The sequence below is a fragment of the Pteropus medius genome, unplaced genomic scaffold (assembly GCF_902729225.1).
Source record: "Pteropus medius unplaced genomic scaffold, Ma_sr-lr_union100, whole genome shotgun sequence".
NCBI lineage: Eukaryota > Metazoa > Chordata > Mammalia > Chiroptera > Pteropodidae > Pteropus > Pteropus medius.
This window is the reverse complement of record NW_024346692.1, coordinates 3029759-3044427: the sequence shown is the minus strand read 5'-3', so window position 1 is coordinate 3044427 and position 14669 is coordinate 3029759. Positions and strand designations below refer to the sequence as shown.

Here is a 14669-nt window from a genome sequence, read left to right as displayed (position 1 = left end):
TCAAAGAAGTTTCTGTTTCTTAGCAGCTAGATTTGGAAACAGTTTCTTCAGTTTAAGTAAACTGCATATAAGAGGAAATGACGATGGAGAGGATAAGATGTTTAGACTCATTTTCTGTGTAAATAATTTTGAAGTAAATTATGTAGAGAAGTCTCCTTTTTAGTTTATTTTTCAGTGAAATCCTGTCATTAATTCATCAAGGTACATGTGAAGTTTACTTAAGGGAACTATGTTAAAGTTTTAAGAGAACAAAAATCAGCTCATTATACTTTAGTTTTTTAAATAGTAGTTTAGTTGAAGTGTATAAAAATTTTGTATGGATGATATAATGAAGTAGATTATCATATAGTCTTTTGATCATTTATAGGATAGTTATAATTTAATTGAACAATTAAGTATTCTTTAAAATTCCTTTTTATTTTAGAGTTAGGTTTGTGTATGTGTTTTTAATTGTTTAATTGGATATGTAAGTACTTAAAAATAGAGTTTTCAGCTATATGAAAAAAATATACTTCTTACTTTAGGTAAAATTTGTGGTATTCGTATACAGAAACTTGTGTACAGAATATATTAATTTGATTTGGAAATTCGATGAGAAGAAACTTGTGGTAGTTTTAATTTTCAATATGTTTTTTAAAAATTTAAAGCAAACTTGTGAAATATTGTATCTCCGTAGTTTGTAATGTAAAATCTTAGCTGAAATGTTTATGTGTGTTAATTAAGCTTACTATAGATCTCATGAACATTTGTCCAAGAAGGCTTTGCTTTTAGGAACACTGATATACAGTTCCTTGAGTATTAAAAATACATTGTGTTAGACATTTAGATGTAATTCAGAACCATGTTATTTAATTTTACTAATTACACAATCCTAATGATCAGGTTTAAATATCTGACAATATTAATAGTACTATTAGGTTGCATTGCATTCTTTGTCTTCTTTCGTTCTTTCTAAAAAAAAAAAAAGTTTCCCCTCATTTTGCAGGTAATTTTTATTATTTCACTATTTTATACAATTTGCCAGACCAAATGACACAGTTAGTATCCATTAAGTAGAACCTGTGAATATCAATCTTGGACACAAGGCCTGAAATTGCAGTTGAGAAATGCCTTCCTGCTGTTTTTGCTCTCATTCCAGCTACTCTGAAACTAGTCTCTTAATATATTCAAAGCCTAGATTCTGAAAGCTGGTTGGGCTCCCTTCTGCCATTCATAATTGATGTTGCTCTCTTCTGGATAAAAATTGTCAGTGTGGCTTTCCCATTTCCCATCATATAAAATTCAAAGTCTGGTATGTAACTTATCATTTGGCATGAATCTTATCATGAATCTTAATTTATGGCCTAAACTTCTTCTTGATCTTTATGCTTATACCTCCCATTTCCCGCCTTTCTCTTTACTCATACCACAATTAGAAAGTCGTAATTTACCATATTCAAAATTTACCTCATCATTAAGGTCTACTAATTACCCCCATTCAATTTCTGTTGTTCCTCTCTTCCAACATTGAAAGTAATCTGTTCTGTACTATCTGCATTTTCTTAAAGTATTCCCTGTTCTACCTGATGTTGCAGTTATTTTTAGGTGTGTTATAATATTTTGTACCTCCTTAACATTGACTGACTTTAAATGATTCACTGAGTTAAGTCTCAATGTCTTAACTATGAGGGGTTGGATTCACCTTATATCTCCCATGTTGCCTTGCAGTCACTAGATGCTCGTTATAAATATTGGGTGACTGAGTAAGTAGAATGGAATGACATTAAGTTGTTGACTATAAGACTATTTCATTGCTCTGTTAGAAGGGACATTTGGGGACAGAGGATCAACTAAAGATCTAAACAAGTATGGCATGGCTGTCTGAATCAGAGCTGTTCGCAGTAGGGAAAGCTGAAGAAACAAAGTGCAGTTAAGAAATTTTTTAGATGCCGTTTAGTGGCTCAGTACTAACAAGGAAAGAACAGCTTTTTCCAGGTAAAGGCTTCTAGCTGAATAGGAAATTGGAAGAGTAACACAGGCTTTGTAAATAGTGACTATAGTTCTGGGTCAGAGAATGTTTTTCATAAGTTCATAGTTTGAGAATAAATATTACTATCAGGCTTGTTTTGAAAATGAGGATTTATTCCCACATTCTTGATATTAGGGGACAATTTGAATAAAATGTAAAGGTAACATTTGTTATGCATGATTTTACCTGAGAAATGGTAGGCGAATATAGAATACTTCACCTAGCCGAATTGAAACACATAGGAATTCACAAAATGCACATATACACACTTCTGATATCTTCCAGCTGCCTCACTTGACTGCATGTTATAAGCTATAACTGTCCATATCTCGTTTTATAACTTCCTTTCAGTTTCAGATAACCCTTCTTCCACCATTTCACAATAACTCACAAATCGTAACCCTATGGACAGCTAATTCCACAAGCAAACTTCAAGTCTTTTTCAAGGTAAGGTGCCATATTTATTGTAGTTTTTATTTACTTTTTTTTTTTAAAGCTATTTAACATATGTAAAACTATGCTATGGTCTTTATTAGGTCTTTTTTTTTTTTCACCTGTCACTTACGGCCATTTTCCTCCTAAGCCCTGTGGTTTTAATGACAGGATCATGATTTTTAGGAATGCATATGTTGCATTATAACAGAACTGACTGTACTGATTGATAACATACAGAGTATGAACTGATATCTCTCTCTCTCTACCCCCTTTCATTTCTACCCTCCCTTCCCTCTCTTTTTTAATGGCAAAAGACATTGAATTTACTCTGTAAGTAGGAACACAGTGCCACAAAGCAAAATGCAAAAGAACTTGTTTAACCAGTATTGATAAAGGGAAAAAAAAAAAGCATACATTTATCAATGGCAATAGGCTCAAAAGCAAGTAGAGATGAAGTTAATATAAAAGGTTTGTGGCCTCCTGGGATAAAATATATATCTTATCCTTAAATAATAATTATGTTTAAGATTTTTTGAACCTTTACTATGTGCTAGGCACTATGGTAAGTGCTTGACATGGATTATGCCATGTAATTTTCACAAAACACTAAAAGTATGTGTTGTTACTGTTTTTATTTTACAGATGAGGAAAAGAGGCATATAGGGGTTAATTAACTTGCCCAAGGTTGATAACTCATAAATGGCAGAGCCAGTACTTGAATCAAGTCTGACTTCTGAGCCATAGATCTTAGTGGTCTCTTAGAGCAGCAGTCTCCCAAGAGCGGACTGTCAGAAACAGGGCTTTTAGGAACCAGGCTGCGCAGCAGGAGGTGAGCAGCAGTCAAGGGAAGGAAGCTTCATCTATATTTGCAGGCTCCCCAGTGCTAGCATCACCCTATCAGCTCCACTTCAGTTCAACAGGCATTAGATTCTCATAGGAGCACTGGTCCCTGGTGCCAAAAAGGTTGGGGACCACTGTCTTAGAGTACTTTGTAGATTATAAATAACTTCCACATGTGTTATTTACACTTAACTGTGTCTGGTTGGTATCACAAACTGTTTAGACCCCTTGATAGGTGAAGAAACAAAGGTACTCAGACTAAGAAATACATAGTTGGTAAGAGGCGAGCAATAAAAGAAACTAATTCTGACACCTAATTCAGAGTTTTTTTTCCATTGGAATTATACATAAAAAGAGAGAAAAACTGGGTAATTAGCAATAAGGAGATGAGCTGAATGAAGAAAGAGAAGAATAAATGATGGTGTTGGAAGTTGGTGACAGAAAGGTGAATTTATAACAATATGTCATAAGTGAAAAGAAGGAGCCTTATGGAGAGTGAGCAGTAGGGGACCTCTAACTCTATGATACATGAGGCCTGATCAGATTATCATAAAAGAACTCAAACTAGCACCAGTTTCAGTACAGGAATATCATAAGAGAAATCTGAGGTCATGAGCATGAATTGGTTATGCTGTAAATTCTGATAGGCTCAGAAAAAAAAAAAAAGGAAAGAGAGGTAACACTAGAGGAAGCCCTCAAAAAGCTGTATTTGTACTTCTTTTATAGCATGTCATGTGTCACTTTTTCTTTAGTTAACCAGTTACCTCACAGGGCCTTACATATGAATAAGATCAGCATTTGTTAAACTGACGATTTGATAAATAGTAGAAAGTAAGTAGTTCTTCAGTTGAGTGTTAAGAACCAAATATTATGCAGATAACAGGATAAGTAATGGTGGAATTAATGAGTATTTATGAACTTAAAGCAGGGGGTCAACAAACTATAGCTAGTGGGCTGTTTTCTTTCTAAATTTTTAGTGGGTTATTAAAAACAAAAACGAAAACAAAGAATAACAGCAGAGACCACCTGTAGCCCACAAACTCCAACTATTTACAACCTGACCCTTTACAGAGTTTGTCAACCCCTGACCTGAAGTATAGCCCATGAAACAAAAAAGTTAGACTTGTTTTCTTTTAAGAGATCAGATTAGGTAACGGAAACTGGTATTATATTAGAGGTCTACATTTTCAAACATGGACCCTTTTTCCCTACATGTAGGAAGGAATTGATATTTTAGTAGGGGCTTTGTGTACTTTATATTAATTTCTCATACCCTTGAAAGATTACAGCTACTTTACAAATGAGGAAACTAGGCTTCTAGAAGCTAAGTAAGCCTAAGATTTCACATTTAATAAGTAGTGAGATTCATGTTTATCTGGGTTTCTCAGATAAGAAAATGATGGAGAAAATTGGTTTGTAAAACTTGAGTATAGGCTATTCAAAATTCTTGCTTGAAAATATGTAAATAGATATCAAATGTGGATATGCGTAATAGCTTTAGCTAGTATCCAGAATATCAACAAAACATTTAAATTTTACACACAAAAAATTGGACCAGTTGGAAAACTGTGTAATTTTATTATAAAATTTGCATATGAAAAGAAAGTCTTTGGATAAACTGTAGAGTTATAGAGAAAATGTGAAGGAAAAAAAATTCGTCATATTAAAAAACTTAATAGTTACCCAAAAGAAAGATGAGATTGAAAATGTTTCAGTATAAAGTACAAAATAGAAAAGTGTGTTCTGCATCAATAGAAAGTATACAAGACAGTAATTTATTTTTGAAAAGCAGATATTAAACTAATATTTGTCCATATGTCTAATTATAAAGTTTTGTGAAGAATATCTTAAGGTGCTATGAAAACATGTAATGAGGGATCTAATTTAGATTGGTGGGTCAAGTAGGACTTCTCCAGAGGGGTCATTTAGGCTGAGATTCAGGCGTAAGGCAGGCAAAGACACAGAGGATAATTATTCCAGACGGAGTGTGATAGGCCTTGAGGATGGAAAGAACTTGGCTTATTCAAGGGAATGTCAAAGGCCATTGTAGCTCCTAACTACTCAGAGGGCAGGAATTATATCTGTTTCGTTCATCATTGTCTTATCTGTCCAGCTTTGTATATAGTACCTGCTGGCATATAGCAAGCCCTTAGCGAGATTTATTGAATGCATAAAGAATGAATTGACATTTCTCTCTACAATTCATGGTATAATTTTGAGTACAGGGATTGCCTGGATGAAGGATTCTATCCACCTTTTTGAAGTCTACCTAATCACATTAAACTACTCAGATTGTCGGTAATCCCAGATTACCCTAGGCCACTTTCAGCTCAGCTTTCTGAAACCTTACTGCTGTCAAGGTATCTGAATAGAGCTTGACCTGGAGACAGTCTGTAGACTGCTTCAACTGGATATGATTCTGAGAAGGAAGAGCGAATTTGCATTATTACAATGTCTGGAATAAGTTTGATGTAGAATGAATATAACTACTTTTCTAAAAGTGTTCTGTACTAAAACACATGATTTTAGGCTCTTTGGGTGATCACCGGGTCACCAAATTATGTGATAATCAGGCTTAGAGGTTTAATTAAGAAGTTAAATACTCAGGCACTTCCTATTTGTAGAGTTTATTTCTTCAAAATCAAATTTGAACTTCTAAATTAAGATATTTCACTTACAGGTTTGGATGCATTGAGAAATTTATAGAGAATGGGGAGAGGGTTGCTTATTTCCCAAGTGTGTGAAATAAAGTAATAGACGTAGAAAGAATATTTTACAAAATACCATAAAACGAAGGTGAAATAGGGGTTTACAACAATTAAAGAAAGAGATGATAACTTTAGGTGGGGAAACAAATGGAAATTGGAGACAGAAGGACAGAAACATTTCTGAGTTATTCTTGAATGTTAATCTTTTAGTTAAAAATAGCCGATAAGTGGCAAAACAACACATAGTACAAATGATTTTACAAAAATTTAATAATGACACTTGTGTATGCTTTTCCTAAGGTTAAACTTCAGTGAGTTTTAGTTTAATGCTATCAGACCGTTGGGAATTTAATATAAATTTTGAGGAATTTTTTACTAGATGTCATAAATCTGTGTCCTTACAAAAAGACTAATACAGTCTTGGCTTGCATGTGAGGTAAGTGCTTGTTAAGAGTTGTTTTGTTTTGATCAGTGAGAAAAAAAAGACACCCCATCCCCACTCTCCCTGCAGATATTAAAAGGTTTCAAAGAGTGTGTTGGGAGGAGGATTGATGGTACTGGTATGTGTAAAACTCTCAGTATTTTTCTAATGGATTATTTTTTTAAGTATTAAAATTACTGAGTTAGATATTGCCAGTCTCATTTGTCATTTCCAGGAAGAGAAGATATTCCAACTACTGCAGTTAACAATTGATTTGTCATAAGACGTCAAGTTAATGGTAACTTTTTAAATGAAAGTTACAGACATGTTTCTTATGCCTTTTAAATGAGTCTTAACAACTTTTGTTAAAATCATTTTGTAGTTTTCATTCATATTTGCTATGGAGCTTAATAACAGACTAATTAATTATAAAAGCCAGATCTATATCTTTTTTCCTCTTATCACTTTAAAAGTGTGTGTGTGTGTGTGTGTGTGTGCGCGCGTTTGCCTTCTTAGGAATACTAATGTATTTGATTTTGTTTAGTGCATGTTTTCCTCAAAGCTTGTATGCATATTAGATTGTTTAACATCTTAAGAAGTAAAATTTTTAAAAATTCAAAGAATTGAGCCATTCTTTGAGCCATTTTATTAATTCTTTCACATGATCCTTTTATAAAGAAACATATCTATTCCAAATTATTCTATATTTTTAAAGTAACTTCGTATATACTTTGTCTTATTTTATGCCCTCAGTATACTGTGAGATTGGTCTGTAGGGGTGGAACATAGGGCTCTACTCCATTTGACCAATGAGAAAACTAAGAATCAGTGAGAAATGGCATTTGAGAAGGGCACTGCCAGGTAATGTTAGAGCTGGACCCAAAATCAAGAATTGGTAAAAACTGGAACAGTGCTCTTTTTATTTTTCAAAACACAGTTAAATTTATTGCTTTTGTACGTTAGGAATTGGGTCTCCTGATCTTTATTAAAGTGGAGTATATGATAATCTAGTTCAGTTCAAATTAAAAAATAGATACACACATGCATATGTTTATATTTGTGTATAGACATGCACACAAAGGATTATAAAGATGGTTTTAATTTTTGTGTGTTTGCTATGGAAATTCTTTATGTCTCTGGTACATTACAGAGAAAGCTGCAATAAGATCTAGCCTTTACCTTCCCGACCAGGCAGCTGCACCCGATGGGCTCATGGACATTCAGTTGTTTATTCATTCCTTAGTTATTTTTATTATCGTGCTAAAGTATATATAAAATAAAATTTATCATTTTAATCACCTCTAAGTATAGAGATCAATGGCATTAAGAAGATTCACATTGTCATGAAACTATCATGATAATCCATCTTCAGAACTTTCACATCTTCACAAACTGAAAGTCCATACCCATTAAATAATAACTGCATGTTTCCCCTTTCCCCAGCCCCTGGCAATCACTATCCTATTTTCCACCTCTATGAATTTGACTACTCTAGGTAGTCCATACAGTGGAATTGTACAGTATTTGTCCTTTTGTGACTGGCTTATTTTACTTAGCATAATGGATTCAAGCTTCAGCCATGTTGTAGCATGTATCAGAATTTCCTTCTTTTTAAAAGCTGAATAATGTTTCATTGTATACATATACCACAATTTGCTTATCCATTCTTCTGTCAACGGACACTTGGATTGCATCTGCCTTTTGGCTATTGTAAATAATGCCGCAGAGAACATGGGTGTGCAAATATCTGTTTGAGTCCCTATTTTCAAATTTTGGGGGTATATACCCAGAATTGGAACAGCCAGAACATATGGTAGTTCTATGTTTAATTTTTTGAGGTACTGTCATACCATTTTCCACAGTGGCCTTACCATTAAAGGAATGTTTTAAATGAAATACAACAAAAACAAACTTTAAATTCTCTTAGTTGCTGGATTTTTTAAAATAAACTTTTCTAAAATAGGATGAATATACCTAGATTTCTATATAGATCAGATGTCTTATGTAACTAATAACAAAAAATGTGGGCTCTGTCCTTATAGGTTATTGGTAGGTCCATTTTAATTTACTTAAACTATCTTCCTGTTTCTCTTTGGAGAACTCAGGAATTTGATGAAATTATGGGAGTACCATAGGTGAGTCTTAGTTTTTCCAAAAAATTATATAAAGCAAAATACAGTTGGGAAGATTTCCATAGGAATAAAAGAAACATGTAAAATTATCTAAAAATTAGTTAACTTCGCTTTCTAATCTAGTCTGTCCTCCAGAATGCCTCTATGGAGGCATTAAAAATTAATTATATGACTGTTGCCTGGTTTACTGTTTTCATAAAATTTAATTCTAAATTCCTTTGCATACTCTACCAGGCCCCTCACAATCTGGCATCAAGCTTTTCTTAGCCACATCATCTTTTTATATACCCCATATTGTAGCCACACCAAATATCTCACCATTCCCTGAAACCAATGTCCTTCCTGGTACCATGCTTTGCATCTGGAAGGCCCTCTTACTGCCGTTACACGTGCTGATTAGCACACTCATCTGTGTCTTTTAAGACATAGTTCTACAGTCTTCTGTGTGAAACCTACCAACAGCTACCCTGGGTTGATACTTTCATAGTACATAGTTTAGATCACAATAGCACTTACTAAATTGCATTGTAATCATCTCTGCATATCTGTCTCACTAAAGTGAGTGCTCCTAGAGGAGAGAAATTATGTTGTTTGTTATGTGCCCTTGTGGGAAGCAAAATACCTGGTAGGTGTAGACAAAAAGTACTGAATGAATTTCTTATGTGCTTTTGCTTATTATATGGGTCATATGTCTTTACTGAATAATCATTCCATGTATAAGCTGGAATTCCTTTCATAATATTAGTAATTATTAATAATTGGATATAGCTTATCATAAGCAAAAGTATCAAATGGGCAAATTTTTTCTTCAATAGCTTGCTACTGCTCCATTTCTATGCAGATTTCTTTCATTTCTGGCCACACTGACTTCATAGGTGTTCTCACATTATGTTGGATACTTCCTATCCTAGGAGAAAGTATCCAATGATTCATTCTTAAGTGTTAATTACAAATTATTTTAAAGTGGTGCTAGGGATGAAAATGCTTACTTGAAAAGAATGAATTAATTTCCAGTGAATTTCATTTACTATGTTTTGGGGTAAATGCCATACTTTAGGAAGCAGAATGATTCTGTTTTGGCCCTAAAAATCACACTGGGCAGCCAGGCTTTCAAGAGCATCTCTGAATCTTGAGCACCTTCAGAGTGGTGTTAACTAGGAATATTATATTTCCTTAGGCTGCTGCTTGAAAAGCTTCACCCCGCTGGGTTAAATTTGCCCTTCTTATACTGCTCCTTAATAATATCAAGGTCAGAGTGGAGTGGTTTATTTCAAAGTGCTTATTCTGCCTCATTAGTGAGCTAGGAATTTCTTTTTCAAATATTTGGAATTAGAAATATGCAGTCATTTAATATTTAAACTAGTTTCTATGAATCAGTTATAGATTCGCGTGAACAGTTATTAGCTCACTTGGTGTATTAAAAGATAGTCTTTCTACTGAAAGCAAAATACTGCAAGAGTCATATGTTTGAAATCTTTCCAGTCTAGATTACTTAAGAGGAAACAAACAGCAAGATTCAGTTTAATTGCTTGTTATTCTGAAGAAGGAAATGTTCTGTTTTTTTTTTTCTCTCCCAAGGCCTGTGTCCAGGGCAGTATCATTTTGGTGTTTTTATAGTTCTGTGAGATGTTTCCAATGTTTTAGAATTAAAAAAACAAACGAGGCTGACATAAAGGTATCTGGACAGTGGAATATTTCAAAACTTATCTAAGTAATTGTTCTTCTAGATTAAAGGTTTGGTATTATTTGTACAACTCCTATTGATTGATATATTATTCACATTAGAATCTATAAAGTAATGTCTGAGAAGGAGATAGATAAATTTTGGCACAGATTTTAGGAATTTGAAATGTTTATACATGTGTACATATGTGTAATTATACATGTGTGTGTCTGTGCATATGTTTGTTTTTGTAAGAATTCTAATGTGAGGATGAGGGATCACACACAGACATACCATAGAAACTGATTTTGGGTTCTTTCATTGTCTATCTGGGTTTGAGGCTTTACTGTATACTCACTGTGTGATATTGGGCAAAGATTGTTCTGTGCCTCAGTTTCTTTATTTGTAAAATAGAGATAATAATAGCACCTACCTCTTGAAGGAATTGTGATTTTCAGTTGAATTAATGGGTGACAGGAATGTATAAGAATGTTTGACACATCTAAGCATTTAATAAGTGTTTTTGTAAATTATTATTAAATATTGGCCACATAGTTGATTCAGAGAGGAAAAAAGAATTACATTGAAAAAAAAAAGTGACTGTTTTGAAGCCAAAGACATTAGTTAATTTTGTGGATTAAAATCATAAAGTTGTTTCTTTATCATTAAGAGATTATGGTTTAAAGAGGGATATGTGGAAATCATCAGTGATTTATTCATTATAATATTTCTTGGATTATCTGTTTTTGACTGTATTTAAAGTTTTCCCTTTCATGACCAAATAATATATGTTTATAGAATGGTCTCTACTTCGAAACCTGGTAGGCTTTGAGAAATATATATCTTTTGTTCATTTTGTGTTAGACTTCAATTTTGTCTAATCAGTGTTTGAAAGAATGGTACTTGTATAGACTTCCTTCCAAGAAAAACTTTGGGTGTTTCAGGAAGTGGTCTTGGTGAGTCAGAGGATAATACTTTTTCCTCTGAGTCAGTTCTGAACCTTCTTGGTATAAATAGGCGTACTTTTACCAAAAGTTCTGCTTTTCAGATCAGATGTGAAAATCACTATTGATACATGACCACACCAACAACAGTACTATCATTAGTATTTCTACACAATTAACACTGAGGGATCTTGTCTAATTGTAACTAGAAATTTTGCTAAATATTTTTTTTTAAATTTCAAATTACTTCTGTCCTTCTAAATTAGTTTCTATTTCATATCAATTTTGCTTCCGATAGGAGTCATTTGTGTCACGAGGTCATTTGTATCAATCTTAGAGGAAATTTATATTGGTAATATCTACTTTGTTCACTATAATTATGTGAACTTTCTTTAGCACACATTTATAAAATCCTCTATAGCACACACAACTTTAGTACAGGAATTATTTTACAAAACACTGTACTAGTTTTTCAAACGCTGGAGCTGTGTCAGAGATACAAAGGAATAAATCTGAGTGGTTCTTCATAGCCACGTTAAAAAATGCTGAACATGATAAATAATTGCCAAATGAGTAGATGTTGTTAACATGGAGTTGGTCAGGGAAGACTTTCAAAAAGGGGAAGAAGGAATTGAGCAATTGGTAGTTGGGAGGTATAAAATTGCCAGTGGGATGGGTGTTTAGGGTAAGAACAGAGACCTGTAGGTGAGTCATAAAGGAACTGATAGATGTAAATGTACGTAATAGATCTCGACTGATGATGTGTGCTTTTGCATATAATTCTCCTAACAATCTAATTCTCATCTTTACTGATGGGAGGCTTAGAGAGGATATGATTTGTCCAAGGTTGGTTACAAGGAGAAGGTAGAGTCAGGATTTACATTCAGTACTGCCTATCTTCACGTTCTTTTTTATGCCACAATACGACAATAATATATACTCAGTAAGTTTTTATTGTTTCCAGTAGTTCTGGAAAAAAACACCCCAAAAACATTTTCCTTCTTGGCAGAAATATTATTAATTTTTTTTTTTTTTTTTTTTTTAAGGCTAGCAAAGTGGTCTTTGGGTGTTAGGAAATTGCCTTATGGGTATGCTTGCTCTCTCGTCTTAGGGAGCAGCAAGTACGAAGTCTTTGTTTTCTAAGAGTAGATTATTGTCATTTGAGCCTCTGTAAGATTTTCAAGGGAACTCGAATATATTTAGAAGTTATTTGTGGGTAGTGGGGATTTATGCTGTGGATCCTTCGCCCACTTACATTATTAGATTGATAGTTGGTCAGTTTTCATTTTTTTTATCTTAAGAATTTGGGCCTTGGTTGGAGTCTGATTTTCTTTTATGGCACATACCAGCATTCTAAGAATTTGCCACTTTGTTTCATCCTATTTCCTTCACAGTGGGGAAGCAGCCTTGTGGCCCTTGGCAAAATTGGCCTTTTTTGAGGTGACAGCAGTGGCAGTTGAGATCAGCCACCACTGTTGTAAACACTGAGTTTCATATCTCATAAAATTTAAACACTTGTTTCCTAGAAAAATTTTCATTTTAGCATCCCAGAATATGAAACCACGTCAGTTCTTAGGAGAGCAGGGAAATTCATCTTTTTCTTCTCGCTTACTAGCTGGATCGCGCTCCTCTGTGCAGCTACTTGCTATTCCCAAGGATTCTTGGCAGCTAAATTGTAAAAAAAAAGAAAAGGACAAAATTCCTCTTATCACCACGTGCTTTACTTGTAGGCAAACTTGGAGTTTATAAGAGTTAGTTAACTAGCCAGTCTTCACAGATACTTTTACTCCCCACAAATGAAAAAACAGGAGACCTTTCTCCTATGCTCTGTTCTGTCAGGTGGTCTGTTCAGGTAAATTTATATGAGTTAAAAGGAGTTAAATATGTGGTGACAGAAAGAAATCTAACCATGGGTGGTGAACACACAATGCAATATATGTATATATGCCTTACTGTTAAATCGTATACTTGAAACTTACTGGATTTTGAGAACCAATGTCACCATAATAAAAGTTATTAGGAAAAAAAAAGAAAAAAAATTTATATGACAGGAAGCAGGTCACTGAGCTTATATGCTGGCCTTTGTCACTAAGCTAATGCACTGCACTTTTGAGCTGCAAAGAACTCTTGAAGATACCCTAGTTTCCAGCGTAATCAGTACTACTTGAGACCCCCTAGTTTAAGTGACATGTCTGAGGGCACAAACACAGTTAGGAATAGTATTGGTGAAGGAAAAAATAGCATCAACTTCAGCATTCAGTGTTCTTTCTCAACTCACAACAAACTTCTATCAAGTCGAAATCTAAGATGTTCCAGTGACAAATCCAGGAATGATATTTCCTCAACACTCACAGAAAGTGGATGGGCTCTGGTAGGAATACTGCTCGCCATCAGAGAGCGTTGGGACAGAATTGGAGAGGTGAGAAGAAACAGTTAGATGAGGATTTCATTTTCCACTACATTTGGGGAAAATAAAGAAGATGGCTGGTAATGAGAGGTCAAGATGGGAAGTCAGGAGGTAGGAGAGGTCTGTTTTTCAGTGTGAATGGGGTGACTTAGATAGAGATTTGGGAGAGTAGAGTTGACACTGCCTGCTCTTTTCCTTGAGTGGAATTTAAAAACTACTTTAAGAAAAAAGTCCAACTGTAGGAAGACATATATTATCAGAAACAATCATGTTTCTCTCTTGAAGTGTAATATATTGAAACTATTAGAAGTTGCTGAGTTTAAGGTATGCTGACAGTTTAGCAGCTTGAGGAAAATTGTGAACTCTTTCTTTTCCCATCAAATTCAGTAAAAAATAAACCAGATTTTTTAAGAAAAAACAGCATATGTTTTTAAGTTGATTTGTTAAAGTTCCTGAGAGAGTTTATTTCCCACAGAAGTTGAAGGAAAAGTACCCTGGATGTATCATTATGTTTCATAGAGATAAAATGGAATATCTCTCTAGTTTCATAAAATCTTGTTTTTTACATTTTAATATATTTCTTTCAAAATAATTCATATGACCCCAGTTCGCATATAAAAGTCAATTCTAGTTTCATTGATTGCCATTATACAATTGGGAATATGTTCTCAGAGAGAAATAATCTGTAATAGACATAGGCCCAGCTGAACAAAAGTCAAGGTGATGTCATTCCCTCTTAGAAATTTGAAGCCCTTTTGAAACTCCGGGGTTCATTGTCTTTATTCTGGTACTATCTTTGCCTTTAGCTTGATATTATTTCTAATAGTCCTGATTATTTCCTGTCGTTACTTTATAAACTTCTAAAATCTAGTTTCCTTTCTTTCCTGTTTATAAGTAAACCTAAACTGTTCTTTTTTATACAAATGGATGCATGCTCATGTATAATAAATTTATAACAAAAGAAAGAAATCCTTTTAGTTCTATTTAGATGCTATGTGACCAAGTGATTTGGGGTTAAAAAAAGATAACTCCCTGTTACTTTCCTTTACTTGGCAAAGTGTTTAGATTTTATTCCATATCTTCTACTTATTTGGTCTCTGACATTGGGCAT

General features: G+C 33.8%; 1 protein-coding gene across 6 annotated transcripts in view; it reads left to right on the top strand.

Annotated features, from left to right (window-relative positions):
- EPS8 (EGFR pathway substrate 8, signaling adaptor) overlaps positions 1-14669 on the top strand; it is a 155783-nt gene that overhangs the window by 65184 nt on the left and 75930 nt on the right. For 2 of the 6 annotated variants that reach the window (XM_039876439.1, XM_039876437.1), the window contains exon 3: positions 2360-2455. The exons of the other annotated variants lie outside the window; for them this stretch is intronic. The gene's annotated coding sequence lies outside the window, so the exon portion shown is untranslated. The remainder of the gene's footprint in view (positions 1-2359; positions 2456-14669) is intronic. 6 annotated transcript variants of the gene reach the window in all.